This window comes from Neophocaena asiaeorientalis, unplaced genomic scaffold, assembly GCF_003031525.2.
Source record: "Neophocaena asiaeorientalis asiaeorientalis breed wild unplaced genomic scaffold, Neophocaena_asiaeorientalis_V1.1 scaffold96, whole genome shotgun sequence".
NCBI classification, from domain to species: domain Eukaryota; kingdom Metazoa; phylum Chordata; class Mammalia; order Artiodactyla; family Phocoenidae; genus Neophocaena; species Neophocaena asiaeorientalis.
Genome location: NW_020175831.1, coordinates 1,077,866 through 1,085,976, shown reverse-complemented (window position 1 = coordinate 1,085,976; position 8,111 = coordinate 1,077,866). Strand labels below are relative to the sequence as shown.

At 44.7% G+C, this 8,111-nt stretch overlaps 1 pseudogene; it reads right to left on the bottom strand.

Moving 5' to 3' along the window:
• Nucleotides 1-1,672: 1,672 nt before the first annotated feature.
• On the bottom strand, nt 1,673-2,182 carry LOC112391480 (ferritin light chain pseudogene; annotated as a pseudogene).
• Between the last annotated feature and the right edge of the window lie 5,929 nt (nt 2,183-8,111).

Below are 8,111 nucleotides of genomic sequence, written 5' to 3'. Positions count from 1 at the left end.
AAAAAAAAAAAAAAAGCAGGAACAAAATTTAGGTAACTGAAAAATCCTCCTAGAGAATGGTTAACTAAGTACTTACTGCTTTCACATATTACTTCATATTGAATATTTCTACCTCCTGAGTAACAATTTATGTGTGAAAAAAAGATGGTTTTAAAATGTCTACTCTGGGGCTTCCCTGGTGGCGCAGTGGTTGAGAGTCCGCCTGCTGATGCAGGGGACACGGGTTCGTGCCCCAGTCCGGGAAGATCCCACATGCTGCGGAGCGGCTGGGCCCGTGAGACATGGCCGCTGAGCCTGCGCGTCCGGAGCCTGTGCTCCGCAACGGGAGAGGCCACAACAGTGAGAGGCCGGCGTGCCCCAATAAAAAAAAAAAAAAAAATCTGTTATTCCAGTTGGACGCTGGAGCTATTTCTGTTTATGGAATCTACGTGATTGTGCTGAATGCTAAACATCAGTGCTAACATTCTCTCCAGGTGGTAAATACTTTCCTTTATTGGGTCTTTAATGATGAAATAAACAGGAAAGAAAAAAATAACATAAATGGATTTCACTATTCTATGCCAGTGAAAACCATGTTTTTCAATGTATTCTTTTCACAATAAAAAGTATTTGATCTGAGGGCCTCTATAATCCCAGGACACACAATCGTTCTCTGTTGTATGACAACTTCCTGCCATGAATAAATACTTTCCAAAAGCGTATCAGGCCAGAGATGAAGCAGAGAATGTGCTGGCTCTGCTAATGAGTCTAGTTGGGAAAACAAAGCTGCTGAGCATTCCACAGCAGGCTGTGCTGTGGTCCAGGTCTGGGGAGTCCTTTGGGGTCTGGTGAGCATGTGAAGATACATTTTAAGGTGTTTTGATTATTACAGAAATCGAACTCTTAGTTCAGTTTTAAAAGAAACTTGTTGGGAATTCCCTGGAGGTCTAGTGGTTAGGACTCTGCTTTCCCTGCAGAGGGCTGGGGTTCGTTCTAACCCTGGTTGGGGAACTAAGGTCCTACAAGCTGCACAGTGCAACCAAAATTCATTTTAATAATACAGTTTTATTGAACGTATATCTAAAATATTTTCAGCTTTTTTTTTTTGCTGCAAAAACTTTACTGTTCTCATTTGGCCCAAGGCTTGGGAGAGGACCCCAGGGTGGTTACAAAGCTGCCTAGTGACTGCAGAGACGGGCTTCAGGCAGAAGCTCTGACGGGAGAGGGGCTCCTCAGACGCTGCTGTGGGACAGGCTGGGACCTGGGACCCTTTACTGGAGTGCTTGCACCTGGACAAATGTCTCCTCCAGCAACAGAATACAAAGAAACTATAAGGGACTAAAAATAACTGCCTGCGTGCACAGTTGGGGCAAATTATGAACAAAGAGATACAAAAAAGCCAAAACCCAACTGACACTTCAGAGGTGTGGGGAGCAAAAGCAGAATACTAGGCATGATCCCTGCTCACAGCACCACCAAAGGGATGGGCAGACCACCTAAGCCGCCCCTCCAGCCCACCCACCGATCTACCCCTACCCTCACCCCATTTAAGGGACCAGTGCAACGCACCCTCGCCATTCCCAGGAACGAGCGAGGGCACCTGTTACTTGCTTTTCCTCCCTCATGCTGCAGCATGAGTCCCAGTAAAGCCTTGCCTAAATTCCCCCTCTGGCCTCTTATCAATTTCTATTGATTAAAGAGTCCAAGAACCCAGGTTGGTAACAGCTGGGCTCCAGAAGGCCCTAGCCATGCCTGAGGATGAGTGTTTGGAAGAGAACTCGCCCAGCCCAGCCTGGGGACCAACCAGCTTGCAGAGGTGAGTCACGTGGTCCTCATCTTCTCGGTGAGTTTCAGCTGCTCAGCCAGGTCGCGGCTCTCCGGGAAGTCACAGAGCGGGGCGTCTGGCGGGCAGCTTCCACAGAGTTCTGGGTTTTACCCCACTCATCTTGGGGCGGCTTCTGCACGTCCAGGAAGGGGGCCGGCCCGCTGGCTTTGCATTTTCAAGAGACGGCTGGGCACCCTCGGGCTTCTCCTTGGCCAATTCGTGGAAATAGTGGCCCACGCTCTCGAGAGCCACATCGTCTCGGTGGAAATAGGAGCCCAGAGAGAGGTAGGTGTTGAAGGCCTGCAGATGCAGGTTGCCCGGGCCGTGGACGGTGACCTCCACCTCGGTGGGATAATTGTGACGAATCTGGGAGCTCATGGTTGATTGGGAATAAGGTGCTAAGCTCAAAAAATGGTGTTGGTTGGTCCTTGTGGCCGAGGATAGCTCAGTGGTTGGTTCTGAAGGCTGCGACTGGAAAAAGGTTGGAGCTTGGTCGGAGGCTGGAGCAAAGGGCGTCCCTGGGCCTGTTCTGTCCAAATACTGTTGAAGCAAGAGACAGATCCGTGGACTGCCAAGCTCACTGCCTCAGACTTTAATCAATATAAAAAATTATTACTGAGATACTGTCTTTTTTATCCACGTTCAGTTTCCAAAAATCTAGTATGTATTTTAAACTTTAGCAAGTCTCAATTTGAACTAGTCATATCTCAAGTACTTGACAGCCTCATGTGGCTAGTGGCTACTATGATGGACAGTGCTTGCAGGTCTAGGAGAGTGGCTGACCAAATCTTTGGAAGGTAGCAGAAAGTTGCTTTAAATATATCTTCTGATTTATTTCGCCTTATCTTCCTGTTTTTTTTTTTTTCCTTGCGGTACGCAGACCTCTCACTGCCGTGGCCTCTCCTGTTGCAGAGCACAGCCTTTGGACGCACAGGCTCATTAGGTAACTGAAAAATCCTCCTAGAGAATGGTTAACTAAGTATTTACTGCTTTCACATACTACTTCATATTGAATATTTCTACCTCATGAGTAACAATTTATGTGTGAAAAAAAGATGGTTTTAAAATGTCTACTCTGGGGCTTCCCTGGTGGCGCAGTGGTTGAGAGTCCGCCTGCTGATGCAGGGGACACGGGTTCGTGCCCCAGTCCGGGAAGATCCCACATGCTGCGGAGCGGCTGGGCCCGTGAGCCATGGCCGCTGAGCCTGCGCGTCCGGAGCCTGTGCTCCGCAACGGGAGAGGCCACAACAGTGAGAGGCCGGCGTGCCCCAAAAAAAAAAAAAAAAAAAAAAAAAAATGTCTACTCTGTTATTCCAGTTGGACGTTGGAGCTATTTCTGTTTATGGAATCTACGTGATTGGGCTGAATGCTAAACATCAGTGCTAACATTCTCTCCAGGTGGTAAATACTTTCCTTTATTGGGTCTTTAATGATGAAATGAACAGGAAAGAAAAAAAAACGTAAATGGATTTCAGTATTCTATGTAGGTGAAAACCATGTTTTTCAATGTATTCTTTTCACAATAAAAAGTATTTGATCTGAGGGCCTCTATAATCCCAGGACACACAGTCGTTCTCTGTTGTATGACAACTTCCTGCCATGAATAATTATTTTCCAAAAGCGTATCAGGCCAGAGATGAAGCAGAGAATGGGGGAAAGAGTCCATGGTGACCTTAGGCAGATTTTTTTACTAGTAGGAATCAGTGGCTAGTTATTACCAGCTGGCTCTGCTAATGAGTCTAGTTGGGAAAACAAAGCTGCTGAGCATTCCACAGCAGGCTGTGCTGTGGTCCAGGTCTGGGGAGTCCTTTGGGGTCTGGTGAGCATGTGAAGATACATTTTAAGGTGTTCGATTATTACAGAAATCGAACTCTTAGTTGTTCAGTTTTAAAAGAAACTTGTTGGGAATTCCCTGGAGGTCTAGTGGTTAGGACTCTGCTTTCCCTGCAGAGGGCTGGGGTTCGTTCTAACCCTGGTTGGGGAACTAAGGTCCTACAAGCTGCACAGTGCAACCAAAATTCATTTTAATAATACAGTTTTATTGAACGTATATCTAAAATATTTTCAGCTTTTTTTTTTTGGCTGCAAAAACTTTACTGTTCCCATTTGGCCCAAGGCTTGGGAGAGGGCCCCAGGGTGGTTACAAAGCTGCCTAGTGGCTGCAGAGATGGGGCTTCAGGCAGAAGCTCTGACGGGAGAGGGGCTCCTCAGACGCTGCTGTGGGACAGGCTGGGACCTGGGACCCTTTACTGGAGTGCTTGCACCTGGACAAATGTCTCCTCCAGCAACAGAATACAAAGAAACTATAAGGGACTAAAAATAACTGCCTGCGTGCACAGTTGGGGCAAATTATGAACAAAGAGATACAAAAAAGCCAAAACCCAACTGACACTTCAGAGGTGTGGGGAGCAAAAGCAGAATACTAGGCATGATCCCTGCTCACAGCACCACCAAAGGGATGGGCAGACCACCTAAGCCGCCCCTCCAGGCCACCCGCCGATCTACCCCTACCCCTACCCCATTTAAGGGACCAGTGCAACGCACCCTCGCCATTCCCAGGAACGAGCGAGGGCACCTGTTGCTTTTCCTCCCTCATGCTGCAGCATGAGTCCCAGTAAAGCCTTGGCTAAATTCCCCCTCTGGCCTCTTATCAATTTCTATTGATTAAAGAATCCAAGAACCCAGGTTGGTAACAGCTGGGCTCCAGGAGGCCCTAGCCATGCTTGAGGGTGAGTGTTTGGAAGAGAACTCGCCCAGCCCAGCCTGGGGACCAACCAGCTTGCAGAGGTGAGTCACGTGGTCCTCATCTTCTCGGTGAGTTTCAGCTGCTCAGCCAGGTCGCGGCTCTCCGGGAAGTCACAGAGCGGGGCGTCTGGCGGGCAGCTTCCACAGAGTTCTGGGTTTTACCCCACTCATCTTGGGGTGGCTTCTGCACGTCCAGGAAGGGGGCCGCCCCGCTGGCTTTGCATTTTCAAGGCTGGGCACTCTTGGGCTACTCGGCCAGGTCGTGGGAAAAGTGGCCCACGCTCTTGAGAGCCACGTCGTCTCGGTGGAAATAGGAGCCCAGAGACAGGTAGGTGTTGAAGGCCAGCAGATGCAGGTTGCCCGGGCCGTGGACGGTGACCTCCACCTTGGTGGAATAATTGTGACGAATCTGGTAGCTCATGGTTGATTGGTAATAAGGTGCTAAGCTTAAAAAATGGTGTTGGCTGGTCCTTGTGGCCGAGGATAGCTCAGTGGTTGGTTCTGAAGGCCGCGACTGGAAAAAGGTTGTATAGTGGTCGGAGGTGTCAGTGAAAATAATCCCTAAACAATCAATAATAAGAATAGAAACGTTTTATTTGAGCCTAACTGAGGTCTAGCCCGGAATCCCACTTGCCAGATTACTCTAAGAAACTACTCCAGAGAAGGAGGGTTTTCAGCAGAGGTTTGTATCTTGTCAGAACAAAGAACACTGAATAAGTCAGGATTACATTTCTTTAAGATTCCCAAAAAAAAGAACAGGGAATTCCCTGGCTGTCCAGTGGTTAGGACTTCGTGCTCTCACAGGCAGGGGCCCAGGTTCAGTCCCTGGTCAGGGAACTAATATCCTGCAAGCTGCCCACTGCCGCCAAAACAAAACCAAAAAGCAAAACAGATCAGCATGTACACAGTGAGTCAGTATGGTCTTGACACCTGGGAAGGCAGTCTTACATTCAAAGGAGTACCAGCATTGACATCCCAAGAAGAGGGGCATTTAACCTTTAACATGGATATTATTTATTTCTGGTCAATGTGCCCTTTCCTTTAATAAGTTTTTTTTAACATCTTTATTGGAGTATAATTGCTTTACGATGGTGTGTTAGTTTCTGCTGTATAACAAAGTGAATCAGCTATACATATACATATATCCCCATATCCCCTCCCTCTTGTGTCTCCCTCCCACCCTCCCTATCCCACCCCTCTAGGTGGTCACAAAGCACTGAGCTGACCTCCCTGTGCTATGCGGCTGCTTCCCAGTAGCTATCTATTTTACGTTTGGTAGTGTATATATGTCCATGCCACTCTCACTTTGTCCCAGCTTACCCTTCCCCCTCCCGGTCTCCTCAAGTCCATTGTCTATGTCTGTGTCTTTATTCCTGTCCTGCCCCCTAGGTTCTTCAGAACCTTTTTTTTTTTTTTTAAGATACTATGTATATGTCTTAGCATAAGGTATTTGTTTTTCTGACTTACTTCACTCTATGACAGGCTCTAGGTCCATCCACCTCACTACAAATAACTCAATTTCATTTCTTTTTATGGCTGAGTAATATTCCGTGGTATATATGTGCCACATCTTCTTTATCTGTTCATCTGTTGATGAACACTTAGGTTGCATCCATGCCCTGGCTATTATAAATAATGCTGCAATGAACATTGTGGTACATGGCTCTGTTTGAATTATGGTTTTCTCAGGGTATATGCCCAGTAGTGGGATTGCTGTGTTGTATAGTAGTTCTATTTTTTAGTTTTTAAAGGAACCTCCATACCGTTCTCTATAGTGGCTGTATCAATTTACATTCCCACCAACAGTGCAAGAAGGTTCCCTTTTCTCCACACCCTCTCCAGCATTTGTTGTTTGTAGATTTTCTGATGATGCCAATTCTAACTGGTGTGAGGTGATACCTCATGGTAGTTTTGATTTGCATTTCTCTAATAATTAGTGATGTTGAGCAGCTTTTCATGTGCTTATTGGCCATCTATATGTTTTCTTTGGAGAAATGTCTATTTAGGTCTTCTGCCCATTTTTGGATTGGGTTGTTTTTTTAATATTGAGTTGCATGAGCTGTTTAAATATTTTGGAGATTAATCCTTTGTGGATTTGTTTGCAAATTTTTCTCCCATTCTGAGGGTTATCTTTTCATCTTCTTTATCGTTTCCTTTGCTGTGCAAAAGCTTTGAAGTTTCATTAGGTCCCATTTGTTTATTTTTGTTTTTATTTCCATTTCTCTAGGAACTGGGTCAAAAAGGATCTTGCAAAAAAAAAAAAGAATCTTGCTGTGATTTAAGTCATGGAGTGTTCTGCCTCTGTTATCCTCTAAGAGTATTATAGTGTCTGGCCTTACATTTAGGTCTTTAATCCATTTTGAGTTTATTTTTGTGTATGGTGTTTGGGAGTATTCTAATTTCATTCTTTTACATCTGGCTGTCCAGTTTTCCCACACCACTTATTGAAGAGGCTGTCTTTTCTCCATTGTATATTCTTGCCTCCTTTATCAAAAATAAGGTGAGCATATGTGCGTGGGTTTATCTCTGGGCTTTCTATCCTGTTCCATTGATCTATCTTTCTGTTTTTAATGTGCCAGTACCATACTGTCTTGATTACAGTAGCTTTGTAGTATAGTCTGAAGTCTGGGGGCCTGATTCCTCCAGTTCTGATTTTTTTTCTCAGGATTGCTTTGGGTATTCGGGGTCATTTGTGTTTCCATACAAATTGTGAACTTTTTTGTTCTAGTTCTGTGAAAAATTCCATTCGTAATTTGATAGGGATTGCATTGAATCTGGAATTGCTTTGGGTAGTATAGTCATTTTCACAGTGTTGATTCTTCCAATCCAAGAACATGGTATATCTCTCCATCTATTTGTATCATTAATTTCTTTCATCAGTGTTTTATATTTTCTGCATACAGGTTCTTTTGTCTCCTTAGTTAGGTTTATTCCTTGGTATTTTATTCTTTTTTGTTGCAGTGGTAAATGGGAGTGTTTCTTTAATTTCTCATTACATGTATATAGGAATGCAAGAGATTTCTGTACAGTAATTTTGTATCCTGCTACTCTACCAGACTCATTGATTAGCTCTAGTAGTTTTCTGGTAGCATCTTTAGGATTCTCTATGTATGTATCATGTCATCTGCAAAGAGTGACAGTTTTTCTTCTTCTTTTCCGATTTGGATTCCTTTTATTGCTTTTTTCTCTTCTGATTGCTGTGGCTAAAACTTCCAAAACTATTTTGAATAATAGTGGTGAGAGTGGGCAACCTTGTCTTGTTCCTGATCTTAGGGGAAATGGTTTCAGTTTTTCACCATTGAGGACGATGTTGGCTGTGGGTTTGTCATATATGGCCTTTATTATGTTGAGGTTAAGTTCTCTCTGTGCCTACTTTCTGGAGGGTCTTTATCATAAATTGATGTTGAATTTTTTCAAAAGCTTTTTCTGCATTTATTGTGATCATCATATGGTTTTTCTCTTTCAGTTTGTTAATATGGGGTATCACATTGATTGATTTGCATATAATGCAGAATCTTTGCATTCCTGGGATAAACCCCACTTGATCATGGTGTATGATCCT